This window comes from Thamnophis sirtalis, unplaced genomic scaffold, assembly GCF_051295495.1.
Source record: "Thamnophis sirtalis isolate CommonGarterSnake01/CBP01778 unplaced genomic scaffold, rThaSir2_p1.2 scaffold_4, whole genome shotgun sequence".
Taxonomy (NCBI): domain Eukaryota; kingdom Metazoa; phylum Chordata; class Lepidosauria; order Squamata; family Natricidae; genus Thamnophis; species Thamnophis sirtalis.
Window position 1 is genome coordinate 134,693,201 of NW_028261384.1, and position 25,124 is coordinate 134,718,324.

At 38.9% G+C, this 25,124-nt stretch overlaps 1 pseudogene; it reads left to right on the top strand.

Annotated features, from left to right (window-relative positions):
* Window positions 1–9,176: 9,176 nt before the first annotated feature.
* LOC148046741 (Ig heavy chain V region pseudogene) lies at window positions 9,177–9,657 on the top strand (annotated as a pseudogene).
* Window positions 9,658–25,124: the final 15,467 nt, after the last annotated feature.

Below are 25,124 nucleotides of genomic sequence, written 5' to 3' on the forward strand. Positions count from 1 at the left end.
CCCTACCTGAACCGGGAGCAATAGCAATAGCAATAGCAATAGCAGTAGACTTATATACCGCTTCATAGGCCTTTCAGGCCTCTCTAAGCGGTTTACAGAGAGTCAGCATATTGCCCCCAACAATCTGGGTCCTCATTTTACCCACCTCGGAAGGATGGAAGGCTGAGTCAACCCTGAGCCGGTGAGATTTGAACCGCTGACCTGCTGATCTAGCAGTAGCCTGCAGTGCTGCTTTTAACCACTGCGCCACCTTGGGAGGCCCTCACAACAGTCACTTGCATCCTTGTGACCTCTAGACTGGACTACTGCAACATGCTCTACATGGGGCAGCCCTTGAAGAGCATTCGGCGACTTCAGCTTGTCCAGAATGCAGCCGCGCGAGCAATCGTGGGTGCACCTCGGTTCACCCACGTAACACCTATCCTCCACGAACTGCACTGGCTGCCTATTGGTCTCCGGATACGCTTCAAGGCGCTAGTCGTCACTTATAAAGCCCTTCATGGTATTGGACCTGGGTACTTGAGAGACCGCCTGCTGCCAATTACCTCCACCAGACCGATTAGATCCCACAGAGTAGGCCTCCTCTGAATTCCATCCGCCGGCCAGTGTCGACTGGTGACTACCCGGAGGAGGGCCTTCCCTGTGGCTGCTCTGACCCTCTGGAACGAACTCCCCATGGAGATTCGCACCCTCACCACCCCCCAGGCCTTCCGCAAAGCCCTTAAAACCTGGCTGTTCCGACAGGCCTGGGGCTAAACAATTGTTGCCCCTATCTCGAATGGTATGATTGTTGGGCTTTTAATTTATGTATTGTTTTGTGTTGGTGTCAAACTGTTTGTATCCCCCTTCCCTTGCTCAACTTGTGAGCCGCCCTGAGTCCCCTTCGGGGAAAAGGGCAGCATACAAATGAAATAAATGAAATGAAATCAAATGAATGTTAAAAAAAGAGCAGCTGAAATTATTAGAATGTTGGAAGTCTGATTCAGCTGCATTTCCCATCTTTCTTATACTCCAGTGAATCAGTAGCTGCTTGAATTGCTTACAAATATTATCTACTGATTGCAAAGCTGTAAAACTGCTTTGGCTCTCTTTTCTTTTGTAACAATGACTGTTTAATTTTGTTAAAGCAACCTGTTCACTGATGTTTCCATTGCTTCTTCTTCAATAGAAACTGAACCAATCATACCTTACTCTGCATTCAGTCAAACCTTCAAGCTACTCCAGACAAGGAAACCCAATACATATACATCAAAAGTATTTTCCTTAAAAAGATACAGTAATAGTCTTTCAACTCTCAATGCTTCCCTCTTCCTCCTTGAAATTTGTGAGAATGAGGAAGAGTCTTGTAAGAAGTTTTCTCATGTGACTGTTCTCCCCCAGAGACAGGTTCTTCTGATGTTTACTTTGGTAGTTGCTTTTCAAAGTAGTTGGTAGTTGAAGAAGATTTTAATCTGCATTGTTTGAGAATTTAGAATTTAGGGGAGATGCACAATTTGACCCTAATAAAACTTCTGTTGTGTTAGAAGCACTATCGTCTGTTAGAAAATTTGTTCATAGAACCAGATCCTGAAGATGAAACTCAAATACTTTGGCCACCTAATGAGAAAGAAATAATCTCTGGAGAAGAGCCTAATGCTGGGAAACGATTGAGGGCAAAGAAAAAGGGGATGAGAGAGAATGAGGTGGCTGGATGGAGTCAATGAATGAGGTGGGTAGATGGAGTCAATGAAGTAGCGTGAGCTAAAATGGACTCTGGGGACTGAGGGGACTGGAAGGGGACTGGAAGACCTGGAGGAACATTTATAAACTGCATTATTTGAGGATTTAGGGCGATCCACAGTTTAACCCTTATAAAACTTCTGTTGTATTAGTAGCATTAGCTTCTGTTAGAAATTCTGTTTATATAACCACAAATCAAACAAAGTGTACAGTCAACATGTGCTTTACTGTTTAACTGTTTTAACAGTAACAGGAAACTGACCTTAAAACAAAAGAAAATAGAATATATACCATAGATCCAAACTTGTAAACACTGCCATCTACTTCCTGAATACTACTGTATTTGTTACAAAAAAAAAAAATACTTCAAAGTGCCAGTTATTACCTATAAAGCCATAGGATCAGGTTACTTACATTACTTCATTCTCTCTCATTGTCCCTTAATGCCCATCAGTATTGACAGTTTAGGCTTTCTTCAGGATAGTATCCAGATTCTAAAATTTGTGTCAAAAACCCAACTTAAAGGAACAACACTCCCCAGGAGATCTAAATGGCACTAAATTTATTGGCACTTTAAGAAATAAACAGAATGTCACCACACATGTTTGGTTATGAGAGTAAAATGAATGTTTTGCTTAATTATTTAATATCCATTTCAAGATTTAGACTAGGAGTTAAATGATTTTGGATCTCACAATTAATATTGTTTCATCTTGAAAAGGCTTAAAAGTGCCCAACTCTTTAAATGTGGTGGAGACAATTATTAGGATTCCCAGGGCCTGAGACAGAGTTCACAATTGTGAATTTTAATGAAATGTTAATGTTATCTGCAAGAATTGGAGAAGGTTTATCCATATGGAATGAGTTAAAATTAATTTCTTAAATTAAATTAAAAACTTCATGGAGTTTTAATGAAAATGACAAAATATATGAAATAAATATTAGGCATATTCTTTAATACCTGTTCCCTCCAGTATATTTATCTAAAGGTGCGATTTACAAGAAAAGGAGTTAGTTGTGTTGACCTTAAGCTGAAACTGTTCACATGCATTTGCAGTCCCCAAGAAAGGACCACGTCCTTATAATTTGGAGATGATGCAAATCAATTCAATCGCTTCATCTCCTTAAAAGGAGTTGTTGAAAACTTACATCTGCAGAGCCAAACACCAGTTAGCCTCAAGGAAAGGCAACATAATTGGAGATATGCTTCTTTGGACTTTCCTCCTGTTCCTTAGCCATCTTTCAGGTAGATCTTCTCTTGTAACAAAAAGTAGGAGGTTAAATGTTCCTGTTCAGATTTTGTCCTCAGCCGCCCAGAGTCCCTAGGGAGTGGGCGCCATACAAATGCTATTAAATTATAATTATAATTGTCCTAATTCGATGTTGATGTTTGATTTTCAGGCTGCCATGCAGAGGTTCAGTTGGTGGAGACTGGAGGAGGTGTTGTAATCCCTGGAGGTTCCCTTCGCCTAACCTGTAAAGCATCTGGATTCAACTTTACTAATTATCAAATCAACTGGATTCGACAGTCTCCAGGAAAAGGACTGGAGTGGGTGGCAACAGTTAGCAAACCACAAGGAACTAGTCAGTGGTATAACTCCAAAGTGGAGGGAAGATTCACCATCTCGAGGGACAATTCCAAGACTTCAGCTTATCTCCAGATGAACAATTTGAAGCCTGAAGACTCTGCCTTGTATTATTGTGCAAGGGAACACAGTGACTCCATCTGCTTTGTCTCTCGTACAAATACTCCAGGGGTCCCTTGAGAGGAGAAGCCAAGAGCAGAAAGCAGAACCATTCAACCACTGTCCCTGGAGGGCATCTGCCAGAAAATACAACTAATCACTCACACAAAACAACAAAGTAACCATAGTGGCAGAGAAAGTAAAGAGGAATGGAAAATGAGCAAGACATTCCAACACTCTCCAGAAAGATTGTGCTGCCAGTTTTACATGCCCCATTCCAGTGCTTTTTCTGCAATCTTCCAGAGTTCTGTGTGAACCTCAATTCCCACATATTTTTCATTAATTGTTTTGTGAAATGTTTCATGAAATGGAATTTCTTATCATGCTGCTTTCCCCAAGTGTGTGTGTGTGTGTGTGTGTGTGTGTGTATGTGTGTGTGTATATATATATATATATATATATATATATATATATATATATATATATATATATATATATATATATATATATATATATATATATATATATATATATACATACATACATACATACATACATATATATATATATATATATATATATACACACACACACACACACACACACACACACACACACACATATATATACATATACATATACATATACATATACATATACATATACATATACATATACATATACATATACATATACATATACATATACATATACATATACATATACATATACATATACATATACATATACATATACATATACATATATATATATATATTATATTTATGCTGATAAATAAATAAAGGGAGACTAGTATAGATCTATTTCAAGCTATTTAGCTCTCATCAGCTAGCCACACCCTTACTGGGAATCGAACCTGTGCTCTATTGCCTCTAAGGCAGATGTGTTAACCATTGAGCTACAGGGCTCAACTCCTTATCAGCGAGGCCAGGGTGAAAGGTATATATTTAAAGTCACAACCCCTGGTATGCCCAAATATGGGAGGAAGGTCACACTTCCACCCTTCCTCCCATATTTGGGCATACCAGGGGTTGTGACTTTAAATATATACCTTTCACCCTGGCCTCGCTGATAAGGAGTTGAGCCCTGTAGCTCAATGGTTAACACATCTGCCTTAGAGGCAATAGAGCACAGGTTCGATTCCCAGTAAGGGTGTGGCTAGCTGATGAGAGCTAAATAGCTTGAAATAGATCTATACTATTCTCCCTTTATTTATTTATCAGCATAAATATAACAAATGTAATAAAAAGGCAACAGTAAAAAATATTGGATTTCTGTCTGGATGGTCTCTTGTGACGAGCCGAAGATAGAGAGTGGAAGTGTGACCTTCCTCCCATATTTGGGCATACCAGGGGTTGTGACTTTAAATATATATATATATATATACACACACACACACATACATAAAAACTGGGGCAGAGTAGGGATGAAATTAATATGCCAAACCAATTGATCCTGTTATTTTTCCATATTATCATGGTTTCAACATCATTTACTTATTGGTTTCTAAATAGTTTGCTGTGTTTTCCTGTGTTTTCCTGCAGGTTCAACTTTTTCCAGCACCAGAGGACATCTCAAAATGTCTTCCCTTTCCTCTTCAGGGATTCCTTTTAGGAAGATTCTTGGGATTGTTTCCATGAGAAATCATATTTTTCATTAAATGTTTTGAATTGTATGGAATTTGCTCTCCTGCTATTTTCCCAAGTTAAGTTCTGTTTGGAGGACACCTGTCTGGAGGAGACCAGCACAGTATCTGTGAGAAAAAATGACCCCATTTGGAGCAATGGATTTGATTTACAATCCTAGGATTCTCTTAACGATAACTGAAAAGAATGGTTGAAAATTTCTGTCCAGTCATGTGGTTGCCTCTACTTATGGCAGCACTATCTAAGAACCAAAATTCCAGAGCATATGTTGAGGACTGCTTGCATCCAGACATTCTATATCATCATCTATTCTCAAGTAAATTTCAGTACACTTCTGGACTTCATCTCATATTTATACAGCTCCCAGCAGGTTTTATGCAAATCCAACCAGACTTTCACTTCTTATTTAAACTCTCCTTCTCCTTCTTCAGGTTCAACTCAAGGTGCAAATCTCATTCCTTTTACACAATGACACCCCACTTGTTAATTCTCATCATGCTGGCCTCCTTCTCTAAAGGTTTGTAATTTGGACCATATTAAGTTTTTTTTTTCTAGGACTGAAGGGAATTTTACATCTTTACTATGGCTCTTACTTTCTAACCATCATTGAATTGTGCTTTGTGTTTTCTAATTAGGTGGCCTCTCCCAGATTGTCCTTACCCAGTCAGATGCAGCACTGAAGAAACCAGGAGAATCCCATAAACTGACTTGTGCTGTCACAGGATTCAATGTTAACAGTTACTATATGAGTTGGATCAGACAGAAACCTGGCCAAGGACTGGAATGGCTTGTTTACTATTATGATTCTGCTAACAAGTATTATTCCCCAACAATCCAAGGACGGTTTACTGCCTCCAAGGACAGTTCCAACTTCTATCTGCAAATGAACAACCTCTGGTAGTGAGTCATCACAGGGGCTACTCTTGAAGGTGATTTCTAATCAGAATTAGATGAATTGGATCAGACAGAAACCTGGCCAAGGACTGGAATGCCTTGTTTCCTACTACATATCTAGTGAGAACTCTTATTCACCAACAATCCAAGGACGTTTTACTGCCTCCAAGGACAGTTTCAACTTCTATCTGCAAATGAACAACCTAAAAGCCGAAGACACAGCTGTCTATTACTGTGCAAGCTACACAGTGAAATAGATCTTAAGGGATCTCATGCAAAAACATTTCCTTTCACTACTGAATGTCTCTGTAGGGGATAGCAGAGAACCAGCAAATAAGTTGTGTAACCATCTGGAATAAAATCTATCAGGCAGGGAAGAGATGAAAATGAAAATACAAAACAAAAATACCACTGAAGAAATTATTGTCCCACAGTTAGTGTGGTTGAACAAGCTGCACTGATTGATTTCTAATTATTTCGCTGTAATTTCTCAAATGTTCTTCTTCCAGGGCTAAATGACATCTCAAAATGTCCTCTATTTTCTTTTCAGGGACTCATTTCAGAAAGATTCCAGTGATTTCTTCACCAAGAAGCCATATTCTTCATAAAGTATTTTGAATTCTATGAAATTACCTTTCCTGCTGTTCCCCCCCCCCAAATCAAGTTTAAATTTTAGTAGATCTGCTAGATACAACAAAGTGTAAATGAAAGGCAAGCAGTGTGAATTCTTCTTTGGACTTTACTCCTGTTCCTTATCCCTCTTTCAGATAGATCTTCTCTCGTAACAAAAAGTAGGAGGTTAAATGTTCCTGTTCAGGTTTCGTCCTGATTCAATGTTGATGTCTTATTTTCAATATGCCATGCAGAGGTTCAGTTGGTGGAGACTGGAGGGGATGTTGTAATCCCTAGAGGTTCCCTTCGCTTAACGTGCAAAGCATCTGGATTCACCTTTACCAGCTACGACATCTACTGGATCCAAAAGTCTCCAGGAAAAGCCAACCACAAGGAACTAGTCAATGATATAACTCCAAAGTGGAGGGAAGATTCACGATCTCGAGGGACAATTCCAAGACTTCAGCTTATCTCCAGATGAAGAATTTGAAGCGTGAAGACTCTGCCTTGTATTATTGTGCAAGGGGACACAGTGACTTCATCTGCTTTGCCTCTTGTACGATTACTCCAGGGGTACCTTGAGAGGAGAAGCCAGACCGCAGAACCATTCAGCCTCTGCCCCTGGAGGGCATCGTCCAGAAAACACCAATTCTCATCCACACAATCAGGAAAGCAACCAGAGTGGTAGAGAAAGTATAATATACCGGAATCTTGCAGGTCTGAATGTGAATGCTCTAACCAAGGAGGAGAAGCCAAGAGCAGAAAGCAGAACCATTCAGCCTCTGTCCCTTGAGGGCATCTGCCAGAAAGGACCAATTCTCATCCACACAAAACAACAAAGTAACCATAGTGGCAGAGAAAGTAAAGAGGAATGGAAAATGAGCAAGACATTCCCACACTTTTCAGGAGGATTATGCCCCCAGATTTGCATGCCCCATTTGAGCCTCTTTTTTGCAATCTCCCAGAATCCTGTGTGAACTTCATTTCCCTCATATTTTTCATTAAGTGTTTTGTTAAATGCTTCATGAAATGAAAATCGCCTGCTGCTTTTCCCAAACAAATTTTTAGTTTGGGAAGATCTGCTAATTACATTAAAGTATCACCTTTTGATGGCAAATCTAGATAGCAAATCTAGACAAGCATGCTAAAAAGCAGAGACATCTCTGTGCCAACAAATGCACCTCTATTCAAGGCTATGGTTTTCTCAGTTCCAATGTCTGGCTGTGAAAGTGGGACGATAAGAAACACTGAGCACCAAAGAATTGAGGCCTTTGAACTACGGTGCTGGAGAAGACTCCTGCTAGTCCCTTGGACTGCAAGGCCATCCAACCGGTCAGTCCCAGAGGAGCTCAACCATGACTGCTCTTTAGAAGGTCAAATCCTGAAGATGAAACTCAAATACTTTCGCCACCTAATGAGAAGGAAGGACTCACAGGAGAAGAGCCTAATGCTGAGAATTACTGAGGAAGAAAAAGAACGGGAAGACAGAGAATGAGGTGGCTGGATGGAGTCACTGTAGCAGTAGGCATGAGTTTAAATGGACTCCATTGGATGGTAGGGGACAGGAAGGCTGGGAGGAATATTATTCATGGAGTCGTGATGGGTCGGGCATGACTTCACAACTAATAACAACAACAGCAATCATCTTTAAATGGGCACGATGAATTCTCACTATCTTTTAAGAATTATTCCAACCCAATCCCACACACCCCAAAAATCAGCTAATGTCCAGAATCTTGAAGGTCTGATTGTCAATGCTCTAACATGGGAAGTTTTTAAGAAGAGATTGGACAGCCATTGGTTTGAAATGTTGCAGGGTTTCCATGCAAAAACCTTTCCTTTTGCCACTGAAATGTCTCCAGAGAATCACAAAATGAGAGTTCTCTTTATTCTGGAATAAAAATCATTGGGGCAGAGAAGGGATGAAATGAATATGCCAAATCAATAGATCACATTATTACTCCCTATTGTCATGGTTTCAACATCATTCACTTATTGGTTTCTAACTAGTTTGCTATGGTTTCCTGCAGATTCGTCTTCTTTCAGGGCCAGAGGACATATCAAAATGTCTTCCTTTTCCACTTCAGGGATTCATTTCAGAAAGATTCCTGTGATTATTTCCATGAGGAGACATACTTTTCATTAGAGGTTTTGTATTGTATGGAATTTGCTCTCATCCTATTTTCCCAAGTCAAGTTCTGTTTTGAGAAGATCTGCTAGACACAGCAAAGTATCAATGAAAAAAAATCCTCCCATTTGAAGCAATGCATTTGCTTAAAAATCTAAAGATTCTGATATCAATCACTAAAAAGAATGGTTGAAGATTTGCATCCAGTCATGTGGTTGCCTCTACCTATGGCAGCACTGAGTAACAACCAAAATTCCAGAGCATAAGTTGAGGACTGCTTGCATCTATATGCATCTCACTGTATATCATCATCTATTCTGAACTAAATTTCAGTACATTTCTGGACTTCATCTAATATTTATACAGCTCCCAGCAGGTTTTATGCAAAGCCAACAAGACTTTCACTTCCTATTTAAACTCTCCTTCTCCTTCAGGTTCAACTCAAGGTGCAAATCTCATTCCTTTTTCACAATGACACCCCACTCCTTAATTCTCATCATACTGGCCTCATTCTCTAGAGGTTTGTAATTTGGACCATATTAAGTTTTTTTTTTCTAGCACTGAAGGGAATTTTACATCTTTACTATGGCTCTTACCTTCTAACCATCATCCAATTGTGCTTTGTCTTTTCTCATTAGGTGGCCTCTCCCAGATTGTCCTGACCCAGTCAGATGAAGCACTGAAGAAACCAGGAGAATCCCATAAATTGACTTGTGCTGTCACAGGATTCAATGTTAACAGCTACTGGATGGGTTGGATCAGACAGAAACCTGGCCAAGGACTGGAATGGCTTGTTCTCTACCACACATCTAGTAGCAGCAACTATTATTCCCCAACAATCCAAGGACGTTTTACTGCCTCCAAGGACAGTTCCAACTTCTACCTGCAAATGAACAACCTAAAAACTGAGGACGCAGCTGTCTATTACTGTGCAAGATACACAGTGAAATAGATCTTAAGGCATCTCATGCAAAAACCTTCCCTTTCAATACTGAAATGTCTCTGTAGGGTACACCAGCTAATCACAAAATGAGTTGTGTAATCATCTGGAACAGAATCACTGAGGCAGAGAAGAGGCGGAAATGAAAAGGCAAAACAAAAATACCACGAAAGATATTATTACTCCACACTTAGTGTGGCTGACCATCTTTCACTCATTGGTTTCTAACTATTTTTCTGTGGTTTCCTGCAGGTTCTTCTTCCAGGACCAAATAACATCTCAAAACATGCAACTTTCCCTCTTCAGGGATTCATTTCAGAAAGATTCCTGGGATTTCTTCCATGAGAAGCTATATTCTTCATTAAAAGTTTTGAATTGTATGGAATCTCCTCTCCTGCTATTTCCCCCCCAAAAAAGTTCTATTTTGAGAAGACGAGGAAGGTTCTTGTAAGAGGTTTTATCATGTGACTGTTCTCCCCTAGACCCAGATTCTTCTGAATGATGTTCTGGTAGTGAGTCATCACAGGGGCTACTCTTGAAGGCAATTTCTACTCTGAATTGTTTGAGAATTTAGAGGGATATGCAATTGGCCATAATAAAACATCTAATGTTTTAATTTCACTAGTTTCTGTTAGAAATTCTGTTTATAGTATCACAGATTAAACAAACTGCACAATTACCATGTGCTTTACTGCTTAACTGCTTATACTGTAACTTAGAACAAAAGAACATAGAGTATATACCATAGATCCAAACATGAAAACACTGCCATCTACTAATTGAATACTACTGTAGTTGTTATACAAAAAATACTTCAAAGTGCCAATTATTACCTATAAAGCCATAGGATCAGGTTACTTGTTTTAGATCATTCCCTTTGATGGTCCCTTAATGCCCACCAGTACTGGCAGTGCAGGCCTATTGCAGGATGGGAACCAGATTCTAAAATTTGTGTCAAAATCCCAACTTAATGAAACAACAGCCTCCAGATCTGAACGGCCGTAAATGTATTGGTGCTTTAAGAAATAAACATGAAAGCTAGAGTGTCCCCACACATTTTAGTTCTGGGAGTTAAATGCATCTGGTGCTTAATTACTTAATATCCACTTCAAGATTTAGACTGGGAGTAAAATGATTTTGGAACCTCATGAATGGAAATGTTTGATCTTGAAAAGGCTAAGAAGCTAACAACTGTTTAATTTTGGGAGAGGAAATTGTTAGGCATATGCAAGTCATTTGTTCATTACCAATTCTGGCTAGTACATTTATCTAAAAATGCCAAGTTACAGGATAAGGAGTTAGTTGTGTTGACTTTAAACTGAAAATGTTCACATGATTTTGCAGTCCCCAAGAAAGGACATCGTCCTTATAATATGGAGATGATGCAAATGAATTCAATGGCTTTATCTGTTAAAAGCAGATCTTGCAAAAATTCATCTCCACATATGAATTTAATATTAGGCATCATTTGTTCAAAACTGTTTTCTTCAGGGCACTTATCTAAAAGTGCCAGTTTATAAGTAAAAAAGTTAGTTGTGTTGACCTTAAGCTGAAAATGTTCACATTATTTTGCAGATCCCAAGAAAGGGAGACGTCCTTATAATATGGAGATGATGCAAATTAATTCAAGTGCTTCATATCCTTAAAAAACAGTTCTTGTAAACGTACATCTGCGGAGCCAATCACCAATTAGCCTCAAGGGAAGGCAACATAACTGGGAATATGCTTCTTGGGACTTTCCTCCTATTCCTTATCCGTCTTTAGAGGTAGATCTTCTAAACAACAGTAGGAGGTAATAACCATTCCTGTCCAGGTTTTGTCCTCATTCTCTGTTGATGTTTGATTTTCAGACTGCCATGCAGATGTGAAATTGGTGGAGGGGGAGTTGTAATCCCTGGAGGTTCCCTTCGTCAAAACCTGTAAAGCATCGGAATTCAACTTCACTAATTTTGAAATCCACTGGATCCAACAGTCTTCAGGAAAAGGACTGGAATGGGTTGCACGAGTGAGCAAACCACAAGGAACTACTTAGTGCTATAACTCCAAAGTTGAGGGAAGATTCACCATTTCTAGGGACAATTCCCAGACTTCAGCTTATCTCCAGATGAGCAATTGGAAGCCTGAAGACTCTGCCTTGTATTGTTGCGCAAGGCACACAGTGAGTCCATCTGCTTTCCTCAATGTACAATCCCTCCATTCTCACCCACACAATCAGGAAAGCAACCAGAGTGATAGAGAAAGTATAACATACAAGAATCGTTGTACGTCTGAATGTGAATGCTCTAACCAGGGATATTTCTAAGAAGAGATTGGACAGCCATTGGTTTGAAATGGTACAGAATCCCATGCAAAAACTTTTCCTTTTGCCACTGAAATGTCTCCAGACAATCACAAAATGAGAGTTCTCTATATTCTGGAATAAAAATCACTGGGGCAAAGTAGGGATGAAATGAATATGCCAAATCAATAGATCATATTATTACTCCCTATTGTCATGGTTTCAACATCATTCACTTATTGGTTTCTAACTAGTTTGCTGTGGTTTCCTGCAGATTCGTCTTCTTTCAGGGCCAGAGGACATATCAAAATGTCTTCCTTTTCCTCTTCAGGGATTCATTGCAGAAAGATTTGTGGGATTATTTCCACAAGGATACATACTTTTCATTAGATGTTTTGAATTGTATGGAATTTTGTTCTCCTCCTATTTTCCCAAGTCAAGTTCTGTTTTGAAAAGACCACAGCAAAGTATCAGGGGGAAAAAAATCACCCATTTGGAGCAATACATTTGCTTAAAAACCTAAATATTCTCATATCAATCACTAAAAAGAATGGTTGAAGATTTGTGTCCAGTCATGTGGTTTCCTCTACTTATGGCAGCACTATCTAACAACCGAAATTCCAGAACATAAGTTGAGGACTGCTTACATAGAGACACTCTATATCATCATCTATTCTCAACTAAATTTCACTACACTTCTGGATTTAATCTAACATTTATATAGCTCCCAGCAGGTTTTATGCAAAGCCAACAAGACTTTCACTTCCTATTTAAACTCTCCTTCTCCTTCTTAAGTTTCAACTCAAGGTGCAAATCTTATTCCTTTTTCACAATGACACCCCACTTCTTAATTCTCATCATACTGGCTTCCTTCTCTAGAGGTTTGTAATTTGGACCATATTAAGTTTTTTTTTCTAGCACTGAAGTGAATTTTACATCTTTACTATGGCTCTTACTTTCTAACCATCATCCAATTATGTTTTATCTTTTCTCATTAGGTGGCCTCTCCCAGGTTGTCCTGACCCAGTCAGATGCAGCACTGAAGAAACCAGGAGAATCCCATAAACTGACTTGTGCTGTCACAGGATTCAATGTTAACAGCTACTATATGTCTCAAGTTTTATTTTGAGAAGATCTGCTAGATACAATGAAGTGTAAATGAGAGATAAGCAGCATGAATTCCACCTCTCATTTGGAATGTTAAAAAAAAGCAACTGAAAATATAGAATGTTGGAAGTCTGATTCAGTTGTATTTCCCAACATTCTTTTAATCCAGTGAATCAGTAGCTGCTTGAATTTCTTACAAATATTATCTGCTGATTTCAAAGCTGTAAAACTGCTTCAGCTCTTTTTTTCTTTTGTAACAATGATTGCTTAATTTTGTCAAAGCAAACTGTGCACTTATGTTTCCATTGCTGCTTCTTCAATAGAAACTGAACCAATCATACCTTACTCAGGATCCAGTCAAACCTTCAAGCTAGTCCAGACAAGAAAACCCAATACATATAGATCAAATGTATTTACATTAAAAAGATACAGTAATAGTCTTTCAACTCTGAATGCTTCCCCCTCCCTCCTTGAAATTTGTGAGAATGAGGGAGGGTCTTGTAAGAAGTTTTCTCATGTGACTGTTCTCTCCCAGAGTCAGCTTCTTCTGATGTTTACTTTGCTAGTGGCTTTTCAACAGGATTGCTCTTGAAGAAGATTTTAATCTTTGATAATGTAGGGGATGCACAATTTGACCCTAATAAAACTTCTGTTGCGTTTGTAGCAAAAGCTTCTGTTAGAAATTCTGTTCATAGAACCACAGATCAAACAAAGTGTACAGTCAACATGTGCTTTACAGCTTAACTGTTTTAACTGTAACAGGAAAAAGGCGATCAAACCAGTCAGTCCTACAGAGATCAACTCTAACTCCATTTCAGAAGGCCAAATCCTGAAGATGAAACTCAAATACTTTGGCCAACTAATGAGAAGGTAGAAATCACAGGAGAAGAGCATAATGCTGGGAAACGATTGAGGGCAAAGGAAAAAGGGGACAAGAGAGAATAAGGTGGGTGGATGGAATCAATGAATGAGGTGGCTGGATGGAGTCAATGAAGTGGTGTCAGCTAAAAGGGAGTCTGGTGGATGGAAGCGGACGGGAAGGCCTGGAGGAACATTTCAAATCTGCATTGTTGGAGAATTTAGGGGGATGCACAGTTTAACCCTTACAAAACTTCTGTTCCATTAGTAGCATTAGCTTCTGTTAGAAATTCTGTTCATAGATCCACAGATCAAACAAAGTGTACAGTCAACATCAGTGACGTGTGGTGAGGTTTATGGCTGGTGAGACACTTACATCATCAGAATCAGATTTACAAACATAAAAATCTTACAAATTATATTATCCAATAGTTCATTGGCTGCAGTTAACAGGTTATGTTTAAAGTCTCCTATCAGCACACCTTACACATACTGTAGCACACAAAAAAGCACATTTAATTGGAAAAAAAAATGAAGTTATTATGGTTCTTATCTTTCCTTATGAATGAAGTCCATCCACCGCTCCTTCTGAACAAAAGCATCTCTAAATTTTTGGTAGAATTTTTCATTGTCTTCTTTTCGTTTTAAAAGTTTCTCTGTCTCGATGGTGATCACGGCCAGTGAAGAAAGTCGTCCTTGATGTCATCGTGCTCTGTGGCTGTCACTTACTCTGCTGAGTCATAGGAAGAATGAGCGCCCTCTACTATGAGACAGGAGAACTGCGTGCCTCACCTAGTCTGACTTTTTAGGCGTTTTATGATCGCTCAGCACAAGAAACACGTTCCACACACAGTTGTTGACAAAAAACACTCCATTTTATATTATATACATCAGCTAAACTATTAAAAGCGACATACAGAGAGACAGCAATACGGTTTCATTACAGATCATGTAAAGCAGTTAAGCAGAGTCATCAACGGTGAGGCAGCAACTAGCTCAGCCTCACCTCAGCTCTCTCCTCACTAGTTGAATGGTAAATGTGAAAATTCTGCAATTTTAATACCAAATAATGTAAAACTGGTGAAGTTAAATGGAAAATAACTTTATGGTACATATCAGTAGATAAATACAAACATTTAATTCTTTTTTCTTTTACATTTTTTTTCTTTTAATGATGAGAGGTGAGGCTGTGCCTCACTTGCCTCACCTGACTGTATGTCACTAGTCACCATGTGCTTTACTGCTTAACTGTTTTAACTGTAACAGGAAACTGTCCTTAAAACAAAAGAAAATAGAATATATACCATACATCCAGACTTGTAAACACTGCCATCTACTGTGTGAATATTACTGTATTTGTGACAAAAAAAATACTTCAAATTGCCAGTTATTACCTATAAAGCCATAGGATCAGGTTACTTACATTACTTTATTCTCTCTCATTGTCCCTTAATGCCGACCAGAACTGGCAGTGTAGGCTTTCTTCAGGATGGTATCCAGATTCTAAAATTTATGTCAAAAACCCAACTTAAAGGAACAACACTCCCCAGGAGATCAAAATGACACTAAATCTATTGGCACTTTAAGAAATAAACATGAAAGCCAGAATGTCCCCACAAACGTTTGGTTCTGAGAGTTAAATGAATCTGTTGCTTGTTTAATATTCATTTCAAGATTTTGACTAGGAGTTAAATGATTTTGGATCTCACAATTAATATTGTTCCATCTTGAAAAGGCTAAAAAGTGCACAACTCTTTAAATTTGGTTGAGACAATTATAGTATTAGGATTCCCAGGGCGTGAGACAGAGTTCACAGTTGTGAATTTTAATGAAATGTTAAGATTATCTGCAAGAATTGGACAAGGTTTGTCCATATGGAATGAGTTAAAATAAATTGCTTAAATTAAATTAAAAACTTCTTGGTGTTTTAATGAAAATGACAAAATATATGAATTTAATATTAGACATATTGAAGTCATTCTTTAATACCTGTTCCCTCCAGTATATTTATGCCATTTACAAGAAACGGACTTAGTTATGTTGACCTTAAGCTGAAACTGTTCACATGCTTTTGCAGTCCCCAAGAAAGGACCACGTCCTTATAATTTGGAGATGATGCAAATCAATTCAATCGCTTCATCTCCTTAAAAGCAGTTGTTGAAAACTTACATCTGCAGAGCCAATCACCAGTTAGCCTCAAGGAAAGGCAACATAAGTGGAGATATGCTTCTTTGGACTTTCCTCCTGTTCCTTATTCATCTCTCAGGTAGATCTTCTCTCATAACAAAAAGTAGGAGGTTAAATGTTCCTGTTCAGATTTTGTCCTGATTCGATGTTGATGTTTTATTTTCAGGATGCCACGCAGAGGTTCAGTTGGTGGAGACTGGGGGTGGGTGGGTGTTGTAATCCCTGGAGGTTCCCTTCGCCTAACCTGTAAAGCATCTGGATTCACCTTTACCAGCTACGGCATCAACTGGATCCGACAGTCTCCAGGAAAAGGACTGGAGTGGGTGGCAGAGGTTAGCCAACCACAAGGAACTAGTCAGTGGTATAACTCCAAAGTGGAGGGAAGATTCACCATCTCCAGGGACAATTCCAAGACTTCAGCTTATCTCCAGATGAGCAATTTGAAGCCTGAAGACTCTGCCTTGTATTATTGTGCAAGGCGCACAGTGACTCCATCTGCTTTGCCTCTTGTACAAATACTCCAGGGGTCCCTTGAGAGGAGAAGCCAAGAGCAGAAAGCGCAACCATTCAGCCTCTGTCCCTGGAGAGCATCTGCCAGAAAATACAACTATTCATCCACACAAAACAACAAAGCAACCATAGTGGCAGAGAAACTAAAGAGGAATGGAAAATGAGCAAGACATTCCCACACTTTTCAGCAGGACTATGCCCCGAGATTTGCATGCCCTATTCGAGCCTCATTTTTGCAATCTCCCAGAATCCTGTGTGAACTTCATTTCCCACATATTTTTCATTAAGTGTTTTGTTAAATGTTTCATGAAATGAAAATCTCCTGCTGCTTTTCCCAAACAAATTTTTAGTTTGGGAAGATCTGCTAATTACAATAAAGAATCACCTTTTGATGGCAAATCTAGATGCCAAATCTAGACAGCATGCTAAAAAGCACAGACATCACCATGCCAACAAATGTCCCTGTAGTCAAGGCTATGGTTTTCTCAGTTCTAATGTGTGGCTGTGAAAGTTGGACGATAAGAAACACTGAGCACCAAAGAATTGAGGCCTTTGAACTACGGTGCTGGAGAAGACTCCTGCGAGTCCCTTGGACTGCAAGGCCATCCAACCGGTCAGTCCCAGAGGAGCTCAACCATGACTGCTCTTTAGAAGGTCAAATCCTGAAGATGAAACTGAAATACTTTTGCCACCTAATGAGAAGGAAGGACTCACAGGAGAAGAGCCTAATGCTGAGAATTACTGAGGAAGAAGAAGAAGGGGAAGACAGAGAATGAGGTGGCTGGATGGAGTCATTGAAGAAGTAGGCATGTGTTTAAATGGACTCCTTTGGATGGTAGAGAACAGGAAGGCCGGGAGGAATATTATTCATGGAGTCGTGATGGGTCAAACATGACTTCACAACTAATAACAACAACAACAATCATCTTTAAATGGGAAAGATGAATTCTCACTATATTTTAGGAATTTCTCCATCACCCCCCCCCCCAAAAAAAAATCAGCTAATTTCCAGAATCTTGCAGGTCTGATTGTCAATGCTCTAACATGGGAAGTTTTTAAGAAGCGATTGGACAGCCATTGGTGTGAAATGGTACAGGATCTCATGCAAAATCCTTTCATTTTGCCACTGAAATGTCTCCAGAGAATCATAAAATGAGAATTCTTTATATTCTGGAGTAAAAATCACAGAGGCAGAGTTGGAATATGCCAAATCAATAGATCCTATTATTACTCCCTATTGTAATGGCTTCAACATCATTCACTTATTGGTTTCTAACTAGTTTGCTATGGTTTCCTGCAGATTTGTCTTCTTTCAGGGCCAGAGGAACATCTCAAAATGTCTTCCTTTTCCTCTTCAGGGATTCATTTGAGAAAAATTCCTGTGATTATTTCCACGAGGAGACAAATTTTTCATTAGATGTTTTGAATTGTATGGAATTTGCTCTCCTGCTATTTTCCCAAGTCAAGTTCTGTTTTGAGAAGATCTGCTAAACACAGCAAAGTATCAGTGAAACAAAATCCCCCCATTTGGAGCAATGCATTTGCTTAAAAACCTAAAGATTCTCATAACGATCACTAAAAAGAATGGTTGAAGATTTGCGTCCAGTCATGTGGTTGCCTCTACCTACGGCAGCACTATCTAACAACCGAAAATCCAGAGCATGAGTTGAGGACTGCTTGCATCCAGACACTCTATATCATCATCTATTTTCAAGTAAATTTCACTACACTTCTGGCCTTCACCTAATATTTATACAGCTCCCAGCAGGTTTTATGCAAAGCAAAACAGACTTTCACTTCCTATTTAAACTCTCCTTCTTCAGGTTCAACTCAAGGTGCAAATCTCATTCCTTTTTCACAATGACACCCCACTCCTTAATTCTCATCATACTGGCTGCCTTCTCTAGAGGTTTGTAATTTGGACCATATTAAGTTTTTTTTTTCCTAGCACTGAAGAGAATTTTACATCTTTACTATGGCTCTTACTTTCTAACCATCATCCAATTGTCCTTTGTCTTTTCTCATTAGGTGGCCTCTCCCAGATTGTCCTGACCCAGTCAGATGCAGCACTGAGGAAACCAGGAGAATCCCATAAATTGAGTTGTGCTGTCACAGGATTCAATGTTAACAGCTACTGGATGGATTGGATCAGACAGAAGCCTGGGCAAGGACTGGAATGGCTTGTTCACTATTCCTCATCTAGTAGCAACTATTATTCCCCAACAATCCAAGGACGTTTTACTGCCTCCAAGGACAGTTCCAACTTCTATCTGCAAATGAACAACCTAAAAGCCGAAGACACAGCTGTCTATTACTGTGCAAGAGACACAGTGAAATGTATCTTAAGGGATCTCATGCAAAAACCTTTCCTTTCACTCTTGAAATGTCTCTGTAGGGGACAGCAGAGAACTACAAAATAAGTTATGTAACCATCTGGAACAAAATCACTCAGGCAGAGAAGAGATGAAAATGAAAATTCAAAACAAAAATACCACTGAAGAAATTATTGCTCCACAGTTTGTGTGATTGAACAAGTTTCAATCAATGGTTTCTAATTAATTTGCTGTGCTTTCTCAAATGTTCTTCTTCCAGGGCTAAAAGACATCTCAAAATGTCCTCCCTTTTCTCTTCAGGGATTCATTTCAGAAAGATTCCATGGATTTCTTCCACAAGAAGCCGTATTCTTCCTAAAATATTTTGAATTCTATGAAATTTACTTCCCCCTGTTTTTCCCCAAATCAAGTTTTATTTTGAGAAGATCTGCTAGATACAACGAAGTGTAAATGAGAGATAAGCAGCATGAATTCCACCTCTTATTTGGAATGTTAAAAAAAAGAACAGCTGAAAGTATAGAATGTTGGAAGTCTGATTCAGCTGCATTTTCCATCTTTCTTATACGCCAGTGAATCAGTAGCTGCTTGAATTGCTTACAAATATTATCTGCTGAATGCAAAGCTGTAAAACTGCTTCAGCTCTTTTTTCTTTTGTAACAATGACTGTTTAATTTTGTCTAAGTAACCTGTGCACTCATGTTTCCATTGCTGCTTCTTCAATAGAAACTGAACCAATCATACCTTACTCAGCATCCAGTCTAATCCAGACAAGGAAACCCAATATATATACATCAAAAGTATTTTCATTAAAAATATACATTAATAGTCTTTCAACTCTGAAAGCTTACTCCTCCCTCCTTGACATTTGTGAGAATGAGGAAGGATCTTGTAAGAAGTTTTCTCATGTGACTGTTCTCCCCCAGAGTCAGGTTCTTCTGAGGTTTACTTTGCTGGTGGCTTTTCAACAGGGCTGGTCTTGAAGAAGATTTTAATCTGCATTATTTGAGAATTTAGGGGGATGCACAATTTGACCTTAATAAAACTTCTGTTGCGTTAGTAGCACTAGCTTCTGCTACAAATTCTGTTCATAGAACCACAGATCAAACAAAGTGTACAGTCAGCATGTACTTTACTGCTTAACTGTTTTAACTGTAATAGGAAAAAGGCGATCAAAGCAGTCAGTTCTATAAGAGATCAACTCTGACATTTCAGAAGGCCAGATCCTGAAGATAAAACTCAAATCCTTTGGCCAACTAATGAGAAGGAGATAATCACTGGAGAAGAGCCTAATGCTGGGAACAATTGAAGACAAAAGAAAAAAGGGTCGAGAGAGAATGATGTGGCTGGATGTAGGCAATGAAGTGGCGTGAGCTAAAATGGGCTCTGGTGGAGAGTAGAGGATTGGAAGGCCTGGAGGAACATTTCTAATCTGCATTGTTTGAGAATTTAGGGGGATGCACAGTTTAATTCTTATAAAACTTCTGTTGTATTCGTAGCATTAGCTTCTGTTAGAAATTCTGTTTATATGACCACAGATCAAACAAAGTGTACAGCCAACATGTGCTTTACTCCTTAACTGTTTTAACTGTAACAGGAAACTGTTCTTAAAACAAAAGGAAATAGAACATATACCATAGATCCAAACTTGTAAACAATGACATCTACTTCCTTAATACTACTGTATTTGTTACCCAAAAATACTTCAAAGTGCCAGTTATTACCTATAAAGGCATAGAATCAGGTTACTTACATTACTACATTCTCTCTCATTGTCCCTTAATGCCCATCAGTATTGGCAGTGTGGGCTTGCTCCAGGATGGTATCCAGATTCTTAAAATTGTGTCAAAAACCAAAATTAATGGAACAACACTCCTCGGGAGATCGGAATGGCCCAACTTCATTGGCATTTTAAGAAATAAACATGAAAAACAGAGGGTTCACATACACTTTTAGTTCTGTGAGTTAAATGAGTCTTTTGCTTAATTGTTTAATATCCATTTCAAGATTTAGACTAGGAGTTAAATGATTTTGGATCTCGCATTTAATATTGTTCCATCTTGAAAAGGCTGAAAAGCACACAAATCTTTAAAGATGGTGGAGACAATTATTAGGATTCCCAGGGCCTGAGACAGAGTTCACAGTTGTCAATTTTAATGAAACATTCATGTTATCTGCAAGAATTGGACAAGGTTTGTCCATATGGAATGAGTTAAAATTAGTTGCTTAAATTAAATTAAAAACTTCATGGAGTTTTAATGAAAATGACAAAATATATGAATTTAATATTAGTCATATGGAAGTCATTCTCTAATACCTGTTCCCTCCAGTATATTTATGCCATTTACAAGAAAAGGAGTTAGTTGTGTTGACCTTAAGCTGAAACTGTTCACATGCATTTGCAGTCCCCAAGAATGGACCACGTCCTTATAATTTGGAGATGATGCAAATCAATTCAATCGCTTCATCTCCTTAAAAGCAGTTGTTGAAAACTTACATCTGCAGAGCCAATCACCAGTTAGCCTCAAGGAAAGGCAACATAAGTGGAGATATGCATCTTTGGACTTTCCTCTTGTTCCTTATCCATCTTTCAGGTAGATCTTCTCTCATAACAAAAAGTAGGAGGTTAAATGTTCCTGTTCAGGTTTTGTCCTGATTCGATGTTGATGTTTTATTTTCAGGCTGCCATGCAGAGGTTCAGTTGGTGGAGACTGGAGGGGATATTGTAATCCCTGGAGGTTCCCTTCGTCTAACCTGTAATGCATCTGGATTCACCTTTACTAACTATTCAATGGACTGGATCAGACAGTCTCCAGAAAAAGGACTGGAGTGGGTGGCAAGAGTTAGCAAACCACAAGGAACTAGTCAGTGGTATAACTCCAAAGTGGAGGGAAGATTCACCATCTCCAGGGACAATTCCCAGACTTCAGGTTATCTCCAGATGAGCAATTTGAAGCCTGAAGACTCTGCCTTGTATTATTGTGCAAGGGAACACAGTGACTCCATCTGCTTTGTCTCTCGTACAATAACTCCAGGGGTCCCTTGAGAGGAGAAGCCAAGAGCAGAAAGCAGAACCATTCAGCCTCTGTCCCTGGAGGGCATCTGCCAGAAAATACAACTACTCACCCACACAAAACAACAAAGCAACCAAAGTGGCAGATAAAATAAAGAGGAATGGAAAATGAGCAAGACATTCCAACACTTTCCAGGAAGATTGTGCCCCCAGTTTTGCATGCCCCACTCCAGGTCTTTTTCTGCAGTCTTCCAGAGTTTTGTGTGAACCTCAATTCCCACATATTTTTCATTAAGTATTTTGTTAAATGTTTCATGAAATGGAATTTCTTATCATGCTGCTTTTCCCAAATATATATATATATATATTTAATTTTTAGAAAGCTCTGCTAATTACAATAAAGTAATCACCTTTAGGCATGCACTGTGAATTATAGCTCTCTTTTAGGAATCTAAAGTAAAGGTAAAGATTCCCCTCGCACACATGTGCTAGTTATTCCTGACTCTAGGGGGCAGTGCTCACCTCCGTTTCAAAGCCAAAGAGCCCAAACTGTCTGAAGATGTTTCTGTGGTCATGTGGCCGGCATGCCTAAAAACTAAAGGCGCATGGAATGCTGTTACCTTCCCACCAAATGTGGTCCCTATTTTTCTACTTGCATTTTTATATGTTTTCAAACTGCTAGCTTGGTAGAAGCTAGAACAAGTAACGGGAGCTCACTCCATTATGTGGCACTAAGGATTTGAACAGCCGAGCTGCCAACCTCTCTGATTGACAAGCTCAGCATCTTAGCCACTCCACCACTGTGTCCCTCTGTTTTAGAAAACTACATATACCCCCAAAAAATCAGCTAATATACCAGAATCTTGCAGGTCTGATTGTGAATGCTCTAACACTGGAGTTTTTTAAGAAGAGATTGGAAACCCATTGGTCTGAAATGGTGCAGGGATCCCATGCAAACACCTTTCTTTTTGCAACTGAAATCTCTCCACAGAATCACAAAACGAGTTATCTATATTCTGGAGAAAAAATAAAACTGGGGCAGAGTAGGGATGAAATGAATATATCAAACGAATTGATCCTATTATTATTCCATATTATCATGGTTTCAATGTCATTCACTTATTGGTTTCTAAATAGTTTGCTGTGGTTTCCTGCAGGTTCATCTTTTTCCAGGACCAGAGGACATCTCAAAATGCCTTCCCTTTCCTCTTCATGGATTCATTTGAGAAAGACTCCTGGGATAATTTCCCTGAGAAATCATATTTTTCATTAGATGTTTTGAATTGGATGGAATTTGCTCTCCTCCTATTTTCCCAAGTCAAGTTCTGTTTTGAGAAGGCCACAGCAAAGTATCAGTGAAAAAAAATCCTCCCCATTTGGAGCAATACATTTGCTTAAAAACTTAAAGATTCTCATATCAATCACTAAAAAGAATGGTTGAAGATTTGCTTCCATTCATGTGGTTGCCTCTACTTATGGCAGTGCTATCTAACAACCAAAATTCCAGAGCATAAGTCGAGGACTGCTTGCATCCAGACACTCCATATCATAATCTATTCTCAACTAACTGTCAGTACATTTCTGAACTTCATCAAATATTTATACAGCACCCAGCAGGTTTTATGCAAAGCCAACAAGACTTTCACTTCCTATTTAAACTCTCCTTCTTCAGGTTCAACTACAGGTGCAAATCTCATTCCATTTTCACAATGACACCCCACTCCTTAATTCTCATCATACTGGCTGCCTTCTCTAGAGGTTTGTAAATTGGACCATAATAAGTTTTTTTTTCCTAGCACTGAAGAGAATTTTACATCTTTACTATGGCTCTTACCTTCTAACCATCATCCAATTGTCCTTTGTCTTTTCTCATTAGGTGGCCTCTCCCAGGTTGTCCTGACCCAGTCAGATGCAGCACTGAGGAAACCAGGAGAATCCCATAAATTGAGTTGTGCTGTCACAGGATTCAATGTTAACGGCTACTATATGGGTTGGATCAGACAGAAACCTGGCCAAGGACTGGAATGGCTTGTTTCCTACTACATACCTAGTAGCAACAACTATTATTCCCCAACAATCCAAGGACGTTTTACTGCCTCCAAAGACAGTTCCAACTTCTATCTGCAAATGAACAACCTAAAAGCAGAAGACACAGCTGTCTATTACTGTGCAAGAGACACAGTGAAATAGATCTTAAGGCATCTCATGCAAAAACCTTTCCTTTCACTGCTGAAATGTCTCTGTAGGGGACAGCAGAGAATTACAAAATGAGTTGTGTAATCATCTGGAACAGAATCACTGAGGCAGAGAAGAGGCGGAAATGAAAAGGCAAAACAAAAATACCATGAAAGATATTATTACTCCACACTTAGAGTGGTTGACCATCTTTCACTCATTGGCTTCTAACTATTTTTATGTGGTTTCCTGCAGGTTGTTCTTCCAGGACCAAATGACATCTCAAAACATGCAACTTTCCCTCTTCAGGGATTCATTTCAGAATGATTCCTGGGATTTCTTCCACAAGAAGCCATATTCTTCATTAAAATTTTTGAATTGGATGGAATCTCCTCACTTGCTATTTTCCCCAAATAAAGTTCTGTTTTGAGAAAATGAGGAAGGTTCTTATAAGAGGTTTTATCATGTGACTGTTCTCCCCTAGACCCAGATTCTTCTGAATGATGTTCTGGTAGTGAGTCATCACAGGGGCTACTCTTGAAGGCGATTTCTAATCTGAATTGTTTGAGAATTTAGAGGGATATGCAATTGGCCATAATAAAACATCTAATGTGTTAATTTCACTAGCTTCTGTTAGAAATTCTGTTTATAGTATCACAGATTAAACAAAGTGCACAGTTACCATGTGCTTTACTGCTTAACTGCTTATACTGTAACTTAGAACAAAAGAACATAGAGTATATACCATAGATCCAAACATGAAAAAACTGCCATCTACTAATTGAATACTACTGTAGTTGTTACACAAAAATACTTCAAAGTGCCAATTATTACCTATAAAGCCATAGGATCAGATTACTTGTCTTAGATCATTCCCTTTGATGGTCCCTTAATGCCCAACCAGTACTGGCAGTGCAGGCCTATTGCAGGATGGGAACCAGATTCTAAAATTTGTGTCAAAATCCCAACTTAATGAAACAACAGCCTCCAGATCTGAATGGCCCTAAATGTATTGGTGCTT